At 47.3% G+C, this 16,264-nt stretch overlaps 1 long non-coding RNA gene across 1 annotated transcript; it reads left to right on the top strand.

The window, feature by feature from the left end:
- The first annotated feature begins 4,030 nt into the window (after positions 1–4,030).
- Positions 4,031–13,345, top strand: LOC115097519. Its single transcript, XR_003858298.1, has 4 exons — positions 4,031–4,649; positions 7,524–7,627; positions 8,032–8,237; positions 12,451–13,345. It is a non-coding gene; the product is annotated as an uncharacterized LOC115097519 (long non-coding RNA).
- The last annotated feature ends 2,919 nt before the right edge of the window (positions 13,346–16,264 follow it).

Raw genomic sequence — 16,264 nt, 5'->3', positions numbered from 1 at the left:
GCAGAGGTGAATCTTCAGGACATCTCCGCCGTCCACATCGCTGGGAAGGACAATACCACAGCAGACTTCCTCAGCAGGGAAAGCCTAAATCCGGGAGAGTGGCAGCTCTCACCCACGGCCTTCCAGATGATCATGGATCATTGGGGGTTTCCGGACATGGATTTACTGGAGGACAAGTCCAATGCTCAAGTACCCAGATGCTTCAGCCGCAAGCGCGACCCGTGCTCACACGGAATCGATGCCCTGGTTCGGCCATGGCCTCCAGGGACTCTACTGTACGCCTTTCCTCCATGGCCTCTGCTAGGCGCTGTCATCCGCAAGATTCAGAGACACCGGGGCCTAGTCCTTCTAGTGGCGCCAGACTGGCCAAGAAGACCCTGGTACGCGGACATGAGAAGACTTCTGGCAGGGGAGCCCCTTCCCCTGCCTCCTCTCCGGGACCTTCTACATCAAGGTCCCATTCTTCACGAGGATCCGGCTCAATTCTCTCTTACGGTATGGCCCTTGAGAGGGCTAGATTGAGGAAGAGGGGTTACTCGGAGCCCGTGAGTGATACCCTCCTCCGAGCTCGCAAGTTTTCCACATCCCTCACATACATCCGGATCTGGAGAGTATTTGAAGCCTGGTGCGACACTCACGGCACCAATCCTCATGCAACCACAATCCCTATTGTGTTGGATTTCCTGCAGGATGGCCTTCAGAAGGGTCTCTCCCTCAGCTCCATCAAGGTTCAGGTGGCTGCGCTGTCTTGCTATGGTCCCAGGAGGGATGGCAAGACCATCGCCAAGCACCAGGATGTTTCTTGCTTCCTGCAGGGAGTCAAGCATATTCGTCCGCCACTGAAGTGGCCTGTACCTTTGTGGAACCTCAACCTTGTTTTGGATTTCCTTGCGGGATCCACCTTCAGACCCCTTCGGGGCCTGTCTCTTCGTCCCCTCACTTTGAAGATGGTATTCTTGCTGGCTGTATGTTCAGCTCGCCGCATCTCAGAACTACAAGCATTGTCCTGCCGTGATCCCTTTCTCAGAATCACTCCAGAGGCTATCCATCTTCGTACGGTTCCCTCCTTTCTACCTAAGGTGGTTTCACAGTTTCATCTTAATCAAACCATATCCTTGCCTACCACGGTGGGTCTGAAGAAATCTGAAGAAGGGCGTTTGTTACGCCATCTCGACATTGGCAGATTGCTGCCCAGATATTTGGAACTTACACAAGGCCTACGAAAGACGGACCATCTGTTCGTCCTGTACAGCGGGAAGAAGCTAGGTGAAGCGGCCTCGCGGCCCACCATCGCCCGCTGGATTAAAGAACTTATCAGGGCAGCTTACGTTGAGGCTGGAAAGTCCCCGCCTCTACATGTCAAGGCTCATTCTACCAGAGCTCAAGCGGCATCCTGGGCGGAATCCAGGATGCTGTCGCCTGCAGAAATCTGTAAAGCGGCAACATGGTCCTCCCTCCATACCTTTTCCAGATTCTACCGTCTGGATGTCCAGGCCAGGGAGGACTCGGCATTTGCGAGGGCGGTACTACATGGGCCTCAGGCAGCCTCCCGCCCAGGCTGGGAGTAAAGCTTTTGTACATCCCATTTGTTCTGAGTCCATCTGGCTACACGCCAGGAAATGTTGGGATTACTTACCTGATAATCCCCTTTTCCTTAGTGTAGACAGATGGACTCAGCATCCCGCCCAGCTGCCTGCGTACATGGGTTTCATCGATTCAAGGTAAGCCATGTCATCTGTTTCCATAAGAGCGTACACTCTACCAGGTGTCCACGCCTTCCGGTTGGGAATGCTGGCGGTCTCCAGCTACTATCAATCGGTCAGGGGAATCCTGTTTCACTATTTCACTGAGCGTCAGTACACACAACCATAACAGCTTTTGCAAGGAAGATTACTGAATAGCTACGCTTCCTGTAGGGATATATACGCCCCCGTGCTGACGTCAGAGCCGTCTCCAACTGCTAGCACGCGGATACTATCCCATTTGTTCTGAGTCCATCTGTCTACACTTAGGAAAAGGGGATTATCAGGTAGTAATCCCAACATTGTACCAGGGCTTCAATGTTTGCGGGTGCTCCTTTCTTTGTTAATAGTTTTCGTCTGGACAGGAATAAGGTGTTCAGCTATGGCACTGACTATTTTTTTCCCAGGAATCAAATGGCGATGTGGAATTGGTTTGAGTTTATTTCATGGATCTTATTTTCTATTGCTTCAGGAAGTACTTCCATCTCAGTCTTTTTCCTGAAGGTAAAGGTAAGCTTATTATCTATACTATTATGGGTTTGGTTGGTGAAGGCTATATCTGCTTTTATTAATTGGGGGTCAGACCAGGGCAATATCATGTGAGGTATTGATGAGGCGATTACTTGTATTAGAGCGTGGCCCACCTTTATGAAATGAGTAGAATTATTATAGTAAAGCGCTGTTCCCTAAGTCCTCTATTTTTGCCTTTTCATTGACAATGTTCTCAGATTCAGGGCAGGATTTAAGGTACGTTAGTGGAGCTGTATATATGGGTCTCTCTCTTGGAATAGCGGAAAGACGGAGCTGCGGTGGCAGAGCTGATAGTACTGGCATAGGGAAAAGAGGGGGTCAGACTTGATACTTCCTGAGCTCTACGTTAAGGGATATCTAGGCTTGATCCTAGGAAACTTGCAAAGCTCTGAGCTTTTTTGAATGCTGTTGCCTACGCATGGAAAGGCTCTTGTGAATGAATGACAGCTTTTAATCAAGTGTGGACTGCTGCCAACAGAAAGCGGCTTTGCAAACACTGGTTGCAGGGTTATTTATCAGTGTCTACTAATGGTGTCTCTTCTATATTTGGTTCTGGGGAAGAGTTTGGCTGATACCAGTGGAATTCAAAAGGTCATTCCTCAATAGCTCTAGTTTTCCATTGCAGATGAGAACGTCAGTGGAATTCATGAAAACCTAGGCCCTGCTTTCTCACCCTATTGACACCATTTGCTCTTGATCCTGCTGTACACCTGGGCCTTGAGCTTTCTGACTGTGCTTGACATTGTACCTGGGATGTATGCTGTGTGTTATACTAAACGTTTTAACTCTTCATGTACAGGAGGTACAGATTCTTCCCTGGGATTGGTGAAGAGGGCAGTGGTGGTGGTGGTCAGATGGATAATCTGGTCATGAAAATAGACCACAGCTTGGTGCTTGTCTGTCTTGCACTATGTGAAAACTCTGTTATCGTTTTGGGAGGTGGGAGAGGAAGGTGAACTCTGACAAAATCCTGCTTTTGCTTGCCTGCCCTCCTGCATACTGGTACAGCCCCGCTCTGCTAATTTCATGCATTGCAATTGTTGAAAGCAATGTCAGTGCCAGTAGTGGGGGGTGCATGGTGCCCTGGGGTTGCTGCCTGCTGAGAGAGACTGAGCCCACTATCTGAAGGGTCTGAAAAGGGCACAGCAGAAGTTCAGTCCCTTAGAGCTTTGCTGCTCTCTTTCCTCTGCTTCTGTACAGGCCTCATGGCTGCAGTGGGTGACGGCAGTGAAGCAGGATCTACCCGGGCAGGGGAGCAATCACCTTCCTGAGCAGAGAGCGGGTGCAGGACTGCTTAAAGGAACTCAAACAGCCGAGCTCTAGCCTGAAACTGCAAATGCATCTCCCTAATGAATATGTCTGACCTATCTTTGCATGCAAATATCTCATGCACATTCATTAAGGATAACCTAAAAATCTGAGCGGGTTGTAGCGCTTCACGCTTTGTGTGACGATCCTATACTGCGTGGAGAGCTGCTTTGTAACTTTTCTCATGTACCCAAATGTCTTTATATTTAACATTCCTTACAGCCCGTGCTTTATACAAAAGGTAATGAGCATAAAGAGCCAGCTGATGAGCACTGGAGAAGGAACTGAATTGAGAAGGACGCCACACTTAGACAGGGCCCTCTTCCTATCAGCTCCATAGTATTGTAATATTCATTTATTCCCTATTTTATAGTCACATTTGTTCTATAGTATTTGCAGAATATCTCAGATATTTCAGGGAGAAAGGAGGCGGCAAAGTGCTAAAAATAAATAAAATACACAGAGGCAGGAGCCCAACCTCCACCCGCTCTACAGTCATTTCCTTTTACTTCTCACTGTGGCGCAGGTCCTGACCTATGTAATCTACAGTTGCCCCTCTTACATGTGGTATATCAAGATTAGTAAATAAGGCGCTTGCAAGCAGCAGCACTGAGTAATTCTATGACCAAGAGCATCTGAATAGCAGCAGGGCAAGCAGAGGGCTTCTAAAAATCCTGCAAAGATGCAGTCGTGTGGTGTGATTTATCCAAACTGCACTCCTGAAGGCTACAAACCAATTTGGTTTTCCCCATATCCCTCACAAATATGCACGAGTGATCTGTACGCAGTGGAGACAAATTGTCCATAAGATATTACATCAGGGAGAGCCTGAAGTGCGGATGGGGGGAGTGGCTCTCCAGGAATGCAGTTTGACACCCCAGGTCTAACACCAAGAAAACTCTCCTTCCCTTTCACCCCATACAGGAACACAGCAGCACAGTCGATCTATACATCTGTGATGAGAGCATGGACCTGATAGAGAACATGCCCTGAAAAAACAGCATCAAGGCACCCAGCAACAAGAGCAGTGCTGAATATCCATAAAACAGGACAACTTCAGACCCAGGGGTGGGTGCCATGAGGTGTGGTGCTTTCCCTGTGCATGAGATTAGGTGGGAGATGAGACAGCAGCTGCACTGTATACAAATGGCACTTGGTAATTTTCAAAAAACATAATGCAAATAGTATCTGATATGTTAAGGTGCATGGGTTAAAAGGACCTGCGGAGCTTGCATCTATGGTGAATGTTTGAAAATTACCTCTAAACTACTACAAAACAAATACTCCTACAGCTATCCCCATTGCTGTCCTGCTGATCCCGCCCCCTGCGGGTGATATCATAACGGACCCACTCCTAAACCTAACCCCACTGGCATTCTGCTGATCCCGCCCCCTGCGGGTGATATCATAACGGACACACTCCTAAACCTATCCCCACTGGCATTCTGCTGATCCCGCCCCCTGCGTGTGATATCATAACGGACACACTCCTAAACCTAACCCCACTGGCATTCTGCTGATCCCGCCCCCTGCGGGTGATATCAAACGGACACACTCCTAAACCTAACCCCACTGGCATTCTGCTGATCCCGCCCCCTGCGGGTGATATCATAACGGACACACTCCTAAACCTAACCCCACTGGCATTCTGCTGATCCCGCCCCCTGCGGGTGATATCATAACGGACACACTCCTAAACCTAACCCCACTGGCATTCTGCTGATCCCGCCCCCTGCGGGTGATATCATAACGGACACACTCCTAAACCTAACCCCACTGGCATTCTGCTGATCCTGCCCCCTGCGTGTGATATCATAACGGACACACTCCTAAACCTAACCCCACTGGCATTCTGCTGATCCCACCCCCCTGCGGGTGATATCATAACGGACACACTCCTAAACCTATCCCCACTGGCATTCTGCTGATCCCGCCCCCTGCGTGTGATATCATAACGGACACACTCCTAAACCTAACCCCACTGGCATTCTGCTGATCCCACCCCCCCTGCGGGTGATATCATAACGGACACACTCCTAAACCTAACCCCACTGGCATTCTGCTGATCCCGCCCCCTGCGGGTGATATCAAACGGACACACTCCTAAACCTAACCCCACTGGCATTCTGCTGATCCCGCCCCCTGCGGGTGATATCATAACGGACACACTCCTAAACCTAACCCCACTGGCATTCTGCTGATCCCGCCCCCTGCGGGTGTTATCATAACGGACACACTCCTAAACCTAACCCCACTGGCATTCTGCTGATCCCGCCCCCTGCGGGTGATATCATAACGGACACACTCCTATACCTAACCCCACTGGCATTCTGCTGATCCCGCCCCCTGCGTGTGATATCATAACGGACACACTCCTAAACCTATCCCCACTGGCATTCTGCTGATCCCGCCCCCTGCGTGTGATATCATAACGGACACACTCCTAAACCTAACCCCACTGGCATTCTGCTGATCCCACCCCCCTGCGGGTGATATCATAACGGACACACTCCTAAACCTATCCCCACTGGCATTCTGCTGATCCCACCCCCCTGCGGGTGATATCATAACGGACACACTCCTAAACCTAACCCCACTGGCATTCTGCTGATCCCGCCCCCTGCGTGTGATATCATAACGGACACACTCCTAAACCTATCCCCACTGGCATTCTGCTGATCCCACCCCCCTGCGGGTGATATCATAACGGACACACTCCTAAACCTAACCCCACTGGCATTCTGCTGATCCCGCCCCCTGCGGGTGATATCAAACGGACACACTCCTAAACCTAACCCCACTGGCATTCTGCTGATCCCGCCCCCTGCGGGTGATATCATAACGGACACACTCCTAAACCTAACCCCACTGGCATTCTGCTGATCCCGCCCCCTGCGGGTGTTATCATAACGGACACACTCCTAAACCTAACCCCACTGGCATTCTGCTGATCCCGCCCCCTGCGGGTGATATCATAACGGACACACTCCTATACCTAACCCCACTGGCATTCTGCTGATCCCGCCCCCTGCGGGTGATATCATAATGGACACACTCCTAAACCTATCCCCACTGGCATTCTGCTGATCCCGCCCCCTGCGTGTGATATCATAACGGACACACTCCTAAACCTAACCCCACTGGCATTCTGCTGATCCCACCCCCCTGCGGGTGATATCATAACGGACACACTCCTAAACCTATCCCCACTGGCATTCTGCTGATCCCACCCCCCTGCGGGTGATATCATAACGGACACACTCCTAAACCTAACCCCACTGGCATTCTGCTGATCCCGCCCCCTGCGTGTGATATCATAACGGACACACTCCTAAACCTATCCCCACTGGCATTCTGCTGATCCCACCCCCCTGCGGGTGATATCATAACGGACACACTCCTAAACCTAACCCCACTGGCATTCTGCTGATCCCGCCCCCTGCGGGTGATATCAAACGGACACACTCCTAAACCTAACCCCACTGGCATTCTGCTGATCCCGCCCCCTGCGGGTGATATCATAACGGACACACTCCTAAACCTAACCCCACTGGCATTCTGCTGATCCCACCCCCCTGCGGGTGATATCATAACGGACACACTCCTAAACCTAACCCCACTGGCATTCTGCTGATCCCGCCCCCTGCGGGTGATATCAAACGGACACACTCCTAAACCTAACCCCACTGGCATTCTGCTGATCCCACCCCCCTGCGGGTGATATCATAACGGACCCACTCCTAAACCTAACCCCACTGGCATTCTGCTGATCCCACCCCCTGCGTGTGATGTCATTTACAAGCATTGATATTGACCTTTGAAGAAGCGCATCCCATGGGACATGCCCCTTTGCGCACGTCCTGATGACTACTTTGGGAGTTATATGTTGGAAGTTGTAGGCTATTGTCACAAAATCCAAACTGAGTGATTGCTCTATTTTAGGATGGCAGTTGTGTTTCCATTATTATGTGTTGGGGTGAGACTGGTAATCTGGAAAGGAAGACTTTTTTTCAATATAAGGATCCTGCTGTGCCTATATACCAAAGGTAAGTTTGCTAAGTAATCATAGGCTACTGTCAGGACTTCTCAATGTTTGATAAGCATGTAACATTGCTCCATCGTTACAGATTTGGTTTCAGGTTCTAGCACTTACTGCGTCTTGGGTTTCTTTATAACAGATTTGTCCTGAAGAATATTCTTATTTCCATATACCTCAGGTTATTGGGGGAAGTGGAGGAGATGTGTTTATTTTTCAGTCTGGTCTTTTATTAGAATAGAATTCACCTACACAGATCTGACTGCTGGTAAAATCCCGTGACAATGCTTTATGGTTGGTATTAATGGGTGATGGGCTAAATTATTTGGCTGACTACTTACATGGAAAGATGAAGATTGAAAAAGACCGTATGGCCTCATCCACACTAACTAGCTTTCCTCTGCACTCATGCAGGCTAATCCACAGCAGATGGAGACGGAGTAAAAGCTGACGACCCGGACATATATCCCTGCCCAGACATCAGCCCGCCAGTATTCTCCGTCTCCAGCAGCTGCTGCATATGCATCTCCCTACTGAGGATTGTTGGTAGTGAAAACGTGGAGAAATTCAGAAGAAAGCGAGAAGATGGATAGCAGCACGCACCTCCCGAGGTGATAACGGTGGGTCCCTCCCCTTTTCAGGCATAGACAAAAAAAAAAAATTGCTGTTGAAGGTTGAACGAGGCTTGGCAGTGAAGTCTTTTGCCTTCTCCCCCTGTAGCCGGAGCTTCTTACTGCTTTCAGCCAGGGAGGGATGTGCTCAGGTTTGTAGTAAGAAGAAAAAAAAAGTAAAAGAGAGACTAGGAAGGTTTTCTTTTCCCTATCTCATCCTTACCGGGTCTTCCTCCCTCTGGTTTGGTGGTCAGAATCTTCCCAGGTGCGGAGGCCACGGAGGCTCGGCGGGTTGAGCAGCCTTTGGTTAGGCCCCGCTCCCAGGCTTGGTCTCTTCTGGCTGCCTGGTAGGCTGCAGTGCTGTTTTTTCCCCATGTTTTCATGAGTGCCTTCTCACCATGTGGAGGTTGTTAAAGCTTCCTCTATGCTTATGGCCAGGGACACAAGAACACTTAGACTCAGTAAAAGTATAATGTATTTTTATTAGTCAATATAAGTGTTCTCGGGAGATGCTGGGTACTGGGTGCCCTTCGTCTTACAATCTGACCAGCATCTCATCGTATACAGAAAGTTATCCTTGTTTTATGGATAACATTCAAATACAGGGTAGAAGGTTCTAGAGACTTGCATGACTGCCCAAAGGATCATTTACATAAGTTGTGATGTCAACTGCATGATTAAATCATCGCTAACTATCCTGATTGGCTTCCCAGGATGTGTAGCCCATTTCCCATGGTTAAACTCTGGTTAAACTCTTACTGGTCAAGACAATCAACACGTCTGTAACTGTGTGGATTACAAACTCCTGAGAATAGTGCCTGAAGCTCCCCTGTGGTGACTCTATGAATAGACATCACCTGTCTGGTGCCAGCTTGCCTCCACAGATATCCAGGGACATTCTGTAAGTCACTCAGAGTCCATTCAGCCCAGGCAGGCCAAAGACACGCAGAGGGTTCTGGGGATTTCCTTCTCCATTTTGGTTCAGGCATACTTCTCAAGGTGTAGTGACATTGACGCACCCAAGTCCACTGCCTTGTTTGTGCATGGAGCTGAGCGTGTATCTTAATTTGGGCAAGCAACAAACTGCTATAGGCATGGTGCTGGTGTCAAAGAAGTCTAAGTGCTTAGCAATTTGTGCTGCTTGCCGTATACAGCATTACAGCCAGGGTTTTCTGCGAGTCTGTGTCACTGCTGCCTGGATGCTCAAGGTGACTTGCTGACACTGGTCCATCCTCTCAGTCAGAGGGTTGTCGGGCTGTAGGCGAGCCAATGAAAATGTCCTCTTTTTCGGTTCATACAATGACAGAGACGTCAGGAGATACTCACTCAGAAGGATGTCAGATTTGGGCCTATGGGGCCTAGTATGCACCCATCCTCCTTTTTCTTGTGTGAAATTTTTCCAGGGCTACAAACTTTTCTGTAGGGGCATCCATCAGTGATCGTATTACCTCCTAAATCAAGGTGGCATACTTGGGGTCCCCACTTGTCCGCCACCGCATGAAAACACCACAGTGCAGCAGTCCCTGATGTTCGGGAGGATGTGGCTCAAGATGACACTGATGATGATTTGGGTTTCTCCTGTCTTGAAAAAGAGGAAATTCTCCTGGCTTTAAAGCTCTGTTTCCTTTCTAGAGATGAGTTGCTGGGTCTGTTACCTCAGACTCTGAAGATGCTGGGGGTGACTCTGAGTGTGCAGAAGGACCCCATATTGGTGACCCTACGGAAAGCGTCATGTTTCGTTCCCCTCCTGGATGCGATTTGAAAGTTGATTGACCTTGAATGGAGTGCGTCAGAGGCAAGCTTTAAAGGGGGGGGCCTTGGTGGGTTTGTATCCCTCGGACCTGAAGGCACGAGAGCAGTTGTTTCCCAAAGGTGGATGCGCTGGTGTCTCCTTCCAGTGGAGGGGGCAGCTCTAAAGGACTGAAGCTATCCTTAAGCAGGTCTTTGAGGCCATGGCGATGAATTTGCAGATTGCTTCCTGTTGCTCCCTGGTGGCTCGGGCTCATTTACATCTCTCTCAGGAGACTGAGGGCAGATTGCAGAGCGGTAATGATAGCGGGAGCTGTGATCTACTTCGCACTGCCACCAGAGGGGTGGCTTCCATGATAGCAGCTATTGGTCAGCGGACACCGTTTCTAAATCCAGTCTCCCCAAATTCCTTTTGTGTGTGTGTGTGTAGTAATCTTTACTGGATTTTCTGTTTCTGTCCACAGCAATATGTGACAAACTTACAGATCTATAGCTCTGTAAACTAATAGGCATCAATACTGAATAAGTAACAACAACAGATATGAGAAACATAACAGATAAAAGGTGGACATGAGGTAATGGTACAGACGTCCCTGCGTAACGGCATCCCCAAACTCTACCCTTCCCCCACCCCCATTTCTGCAAATGAGTGACAGTCAAAACCACAAATAGGATGCATTTTGAATACGTTTTAGCTAATAATACGCTGGTATGCCAATTATCTAGGTTTGCTACAAAGAGAATGATGGCTTCGAAATGGCACAAAAACCAGTAAGAGAATCTACAGAACGATATTCCAAAAATAGTAAGTCCAGCAGAGCCTATTTCCAAACAATCAGTAATAGGCCTGATTTGTCCAGCCATACTTTTAATATACACTTCTTAACAGCAATTGGACAAATGTAACTTTCAGTGTGTGTTCATGTTAACAGATTTTTAGATATTTCTATTAACTATACTGAAAATGGTTTTCATTTTTCAATCTTTAGCAAAAACACGGATCATAATACACTACTTCATTATAAAAGCTGCCATCCAATTAAACTTAGACAGAATTTACCCACTGGGCAATTCTTAAGATTAAGAAAATTATGCTCTACTGCAGAAGAATATCAAGAGAGAGCATCTGAAATGTTTGATAGATTTAAAATGAGGGGTTACCCGACCAATGTTTTAATACAATCCTCTCCCCCATCCAATACTACAAAGTTGGTATGTGCTCTCCCCTTTTCCCCTGATAATCCAATGGAGTATCAGAACCCACTGGGACACTCTGCAGTTACATCAAGTTTTTGACGAGGGTCCTATCTGCTTTGAAACGGGCACAGAATTTGAGAGAAACTTGTTCATTCCAATTAGACATCTTGTTGATAGGGACAACCACAGGGGCCACTTTAAGTGTGAACACTGCACTGTTTGTCAATTATCATTTAATGGTGATGCCCTATGTTTTCCTGTTTGCTGACCTTTTCGGCTATTGTTCCTTTCGTCTTGCAAGACTGCAGGAGTATTTAATTTGGTGCCCCTGCAATTTGTTATATATTGGGAAAACGACTCGTTCTGTCAGACTTAGAATACAGCAACATCTTAGTTGCATCCACAGAGAAAGAGCTGATGATCCCTTAGTACAACATTGGCAAGCATTGCAACATCAAATTACTGACTTAAGATGTGTAGTCCTAGAAAGATTTTTTCCATTTGACGGAGGTGGAGATTTTAACAAGTATCTGACACAGAACAATCTTACATCTTTAATTGGAACACGGTAGCCCCTGCCGGTCTAAATAAGGAAGTGGATTGGAGAATGTTTTTCTGACCCTTTCCTTGAGGTCGTCTATAGTGTTTTCCTTTAGGTCTGTTTTTTCTAATTATCCTTGTTTAGTCTGTTTTCTAACAGGTCCCCCTTTTCTACATTTTGTTAAGAACATAAGAACAAATTGCCATGCTGGGTCAGACCAAGGGTCCATCAAGCCCAGCATCCTGTTTCCAACAGAGGCCAATCCAAGTCACAAGTACCTGGCAATTACCCAGGTTCTTGTAATTCTCTTTCAAGTCTGTTTATGTCCTTAACCAATGGGAGTAGAGTAGATGGCAGTGTTTCTCTGCCTCTTTCCTTGAGGTCTTCTATAATGGTTTTCCTTCAGGTCTGTTTCTTCTAATTGACCATGTTGTATCAATTTTCTATCAGCTCCTCTTTTCTATATTAGGTTTTAGGTGTCTTCTTTCATGCCCATTTGCGTCTTTAACCAAAGGGAGTAATGTTTCCTCAGGTTGATTGGGCAGTACCCACGTGCCTCCTTATTGGTCATGGGGGTATTTAAACTCTGAGGTGATTGGGGGCTGTTCTGAATGGTTCACATTTGCTTCGGGCTTCTCTTTGTGTAAATGCTTTTAATGCAGATGAGTGTGTTCAGTTTTGTTGGTTTTATATATTTTTTTACATAGCTTTTGTTTGTGTTTTTATCTTTTTCAGATGTTTTGGGAATGCCCTGACGCAGACCCTAGGGTGCCGAAATGGAACATTGGGAGAATATATTTGCTCGGAGTTCCTGGAATATATATTCGGGAGAATACATGCGTTGGGTGCTCCCGAAGTATAAATTCATAGACTGAAGAGAAGGGAGTATACCTTGGTGTTCTCACGCTCCTGCAATTTAAAATTCAACGATAGATGGTAACAGGAGCCTTCTGCCTCATGGTGAGAACATTTTGGCTACTCTGTGCTCCTGCAACGCTCACTCACAGATAGACGGGAGCACAAGTGGGTTGTTCTACGCTTCTACACCGTGTTTTTAGATTTAACTGTTATAATACCTCAAATCAGATGAGCCATATATTTCTTCCACTGCATCGGGTTGTTTTACAGCTTTTCATCCTTTCATCAGATATATAAAATATTTGGAAGTTGGTCATCTGATGCTGACTTTTTGTCTTATTAGACTGTTTGATGATTACAAAAACTTTTTTAGGAACACTATCTTGGAATATTACACCTGGAAGCTTGTTGCACCTTCCAATGGAGATGATTATAAGCTAAGAACCTTGTTTGCTCCAGGAGTGCTTTTTGAAATTGTTCACGGTATTCTCTGTATATGGTTTTTAGTTGGTTTTTAATGAGTGTTTGTGTGAATGATGGTGCGTGTTTATGCGTGGAAGTGCGGGGATGATCCGATCTGGATGTAGGGAAGTGTGGGGAATAAAGTGATTGAATAAAGGGTAAGTTAGTTGCATTTACTTATTTTGGGCTGTTCCATTTTTTGTTTGTTTGATTCATCATAGATTAGGCAAAACCAGGTAAGGAAAAGAATACATTTTGACTGTGGTATTATCAATAAAATGTCAAAACACCTGTACCATTGTCTTGCAGTTTAGTGAATAAAGTATACATATTACCTGGTATAAAATCTAAATTTCTGCTTTTCTGTACAGTTTCCCAGTGCCGGCCAAAATTAACTCCTGCCTTTGGGTAAGCGCTGATTTCTGAGAGTAAAACGTGTGGCTTGGCTGCACATTTTACTTACTGAATCGCATGGGAATACCTAATAGGGCCATCAACGTGCATTTTCATGTTGCGGGCGCTATTAGTTTCAGGGGGGGGGGGGGTGTTGGACGCGCATTTTCCACACGCTATTATTACCCCTTACTGTATAAGGGGTAATAATAGCGCGTCAAAAACACGCGGCCAAACAGGGGCTAACGGTGCGCTCTGCCGAGCTCACCATACTGCATCGGCCCAACTATGAGAAAAGCTTTGTTAAGCCTCTTGATACTAGTTTTATTTTACATGCAAAGAGCATTGTCTTTTAGTACAAACTAAGAGCTTCTTGGAAATTCGTGAGAGGCTGTTTGAGTCTTTCTTGGGAAGTTTCCCCGTTTCTCCCAGGAGTAGATAAAAACTGCTTTTCTGTACATCCTCCGCCTTAATATCATAGCGATATTAAGTCTGAGGCCCTCAAAAAAAAATAAATCTTAAATCTGCGGCGGGTTGGAAAATGGTAAAATTAAGCGTTGGCTGTCAAACCCACTGACAGCTGCTACTTCTGCCAATACGGAGGCACTAGGGACGCGCTAGTGTCCCTAGTTCCTCCTTACTACCGCGGGCCCTCATTTGCATAGTGAATCGCGCGCCCAGAAGAGTGGCCTGTGTGCGCGTCGGGAGAGCGGGCGCTAGACTCGGAGCACCGGCTCTCCCACACACTTTACTGCATCGGCTCGAGTGTAAGCAAAAGGAATCTAGGTTTCCTTCCAATCCACTCCCCCACAGATAGCAAATTACATGCAATGTTATAATATTTCAAATTGGAAACTCCCAATCTCCCTTTGTCTCTTGGGGCCATTAATTTAGACAGTGCCAGTCTAGGTTTGCAACTTTTCCAGAAAAATGTAGTGAATAATTGAAAAATCAGATGTTGGTCTTTCCATAGCATTAGTAGAGGGGCCATATGAAATATGTAAGGAGCTTTGGCACCAAAATCATTTTCAGCAGAGCTACCCAGCCCATAAGAGAGATGGGAAGAAAATGCAGCCATGAATTCAATTTCCGCCTAAATTCGCTCCTTATTGGCATAACATTACGTGTGTACCATTTTGCAGGGCCGGAATGAATAGTAATGCCTGGGTAACAAAGGGATGTTTTAGCCCAAGTTAGGGGAAAAGAAGGCCATCGGGATTGTAATTGGCCACTAATATCTAATCTCTCTGATTTATCCAGATTTAATTGTAACGCCGAAAAACTTCCAAAATCTTTAATTATATGTAATACAATTGGCAAAGAGGATCGTGCCTTCGTCAGGGTCATCAGCATATCATCTGCGAATATTAAAGTCTTCAAGGATTCTATGCCTATGCTCATCCCCTGCAATCTCTTATCTGCCTTTAAATTCCTAACAAATGGCTCTAAAGTTAATATAAATAAGAGGGCACCCTTGTCTCGTTCCCCAGGATAAAGTAAATGGGAGTGAATTTATGCCATTAATATTTATAAATGCAGTCTGCTTAGAAAATAATATAGTGAAAGCCTCAAAAATAAACCCCACAAAGCCATCTGCAGTCAGGACATAGGGTATATTGGAAATTTTTGTTAGGATTTGTAGGTATGTGGGCCCTGGGCCGAGGTAAGAGATGGTACCGCCCACAGGGAGGAGCCCTGTGAGCCTCACCATCAGGAGGCAAGGTCTCAGCCGACATCAGACACAGCTGTGGAATAGAGACTTTATTAGAGAGAGAGGCACTGCCCGAGGAGCGGGGAGTGCAGGAGAAAGTCACAGAGTCTGTACGGTGGGGCATGCCCAGAGGGGATACCTCAGTAATGGAGATCCGGCAATGGTCTGCAGAGCGAGGTACACTGATGAGGTTCCTCTGTAGCGATGATTTGGTAGTGGCCTGCAGCGCAGAGTACATCAAAGGGGTTCCTCACTTAGAGATGGTACGGTAGTGGCCCGCAGTGCGAGGTACACCGATGAGGTCTCCTATTAGAGATGGTATGGTAGTGGCCCGCAGTGCAGGGTACATCGGAGAGGATTCCACACTAGAGATGGTACAGTAGTGGCCCGCAGCGCGAGGTACACCGATGAGGTCTCCTACTAGAAATGGTACGGTAGTGGCCTGCAGCGTGAGGTACACCGGAGAGGATTCCACACTAGAGATGGTACAGTAGTGGTCCGTAGAGTCAAGGTACTCACAGTGACGAATGTTCCAGTAGAAGCCCCGGGGAATGGGGATAGGCAGAAGTCCATGGCAAAAAGGCCCTCTGAGTATCAGATAACTAGAGACGAGGAAGGGCCCCTAAGGAGCGGGTACCAAGAGAGTCTCACGCCAATGTGCAGGTACTGGAATGGGAAGTCCGTAGTGAGCGAAGAGGATTCAGCAATGAGGGAACTCATTGCCAAGTCGTCAGTAGGCAGGGCCAGCCAGCTTAAGTATCGTGGAGTGAAGACGTCATCCAGAGGGCATGCCCCCGAGGTTCCCGCCATATTGTGCTTAAGACTGGCCCGCGCGCATGCCTAAGTGATCCCAAAGGCAATATGACGGTCGGTAGCGCCCATGCCATCCCGGGGACACCAGGCATGTCGGCAGTAGCTGGTGGAGGCCGCCATTCTCCCCAGTGGTGTCAATGCAGCAAAGAAAGAGGTGAGCATTGGTGGTCGCAGCCATCTGTGACCGGGCATAACAATTTTTGTGCTATCGAATACATTTTCAGCATTGAAACTGACCACTAAAGGGTCTATGGGTTTTGAATAAATGCTAGACTCCATAGCCAATAACAGTTGATGAATATTTGTATTTGG

Source organism: Rhinatrema bivittatum, chromosome 8, assembly GCF_901001135.1.
Source record: "Rhinatrema bivittatum chromosome 8, aRhiBiv1.1, whole genome shotgun sequence".
In the NCBI taxonomy this organism is placed as follows: Eukaryota; Metazoa; Chordata; class Amphibia; order Gymnophiona; family Rhinatrematidae; genus Rhinatrema; species Rhinatrema bivittatum.
Note: the sequence above shows the minus strand (reverse complement) of the source record. Positions and strands in the feature narration are given on the sequence as shown.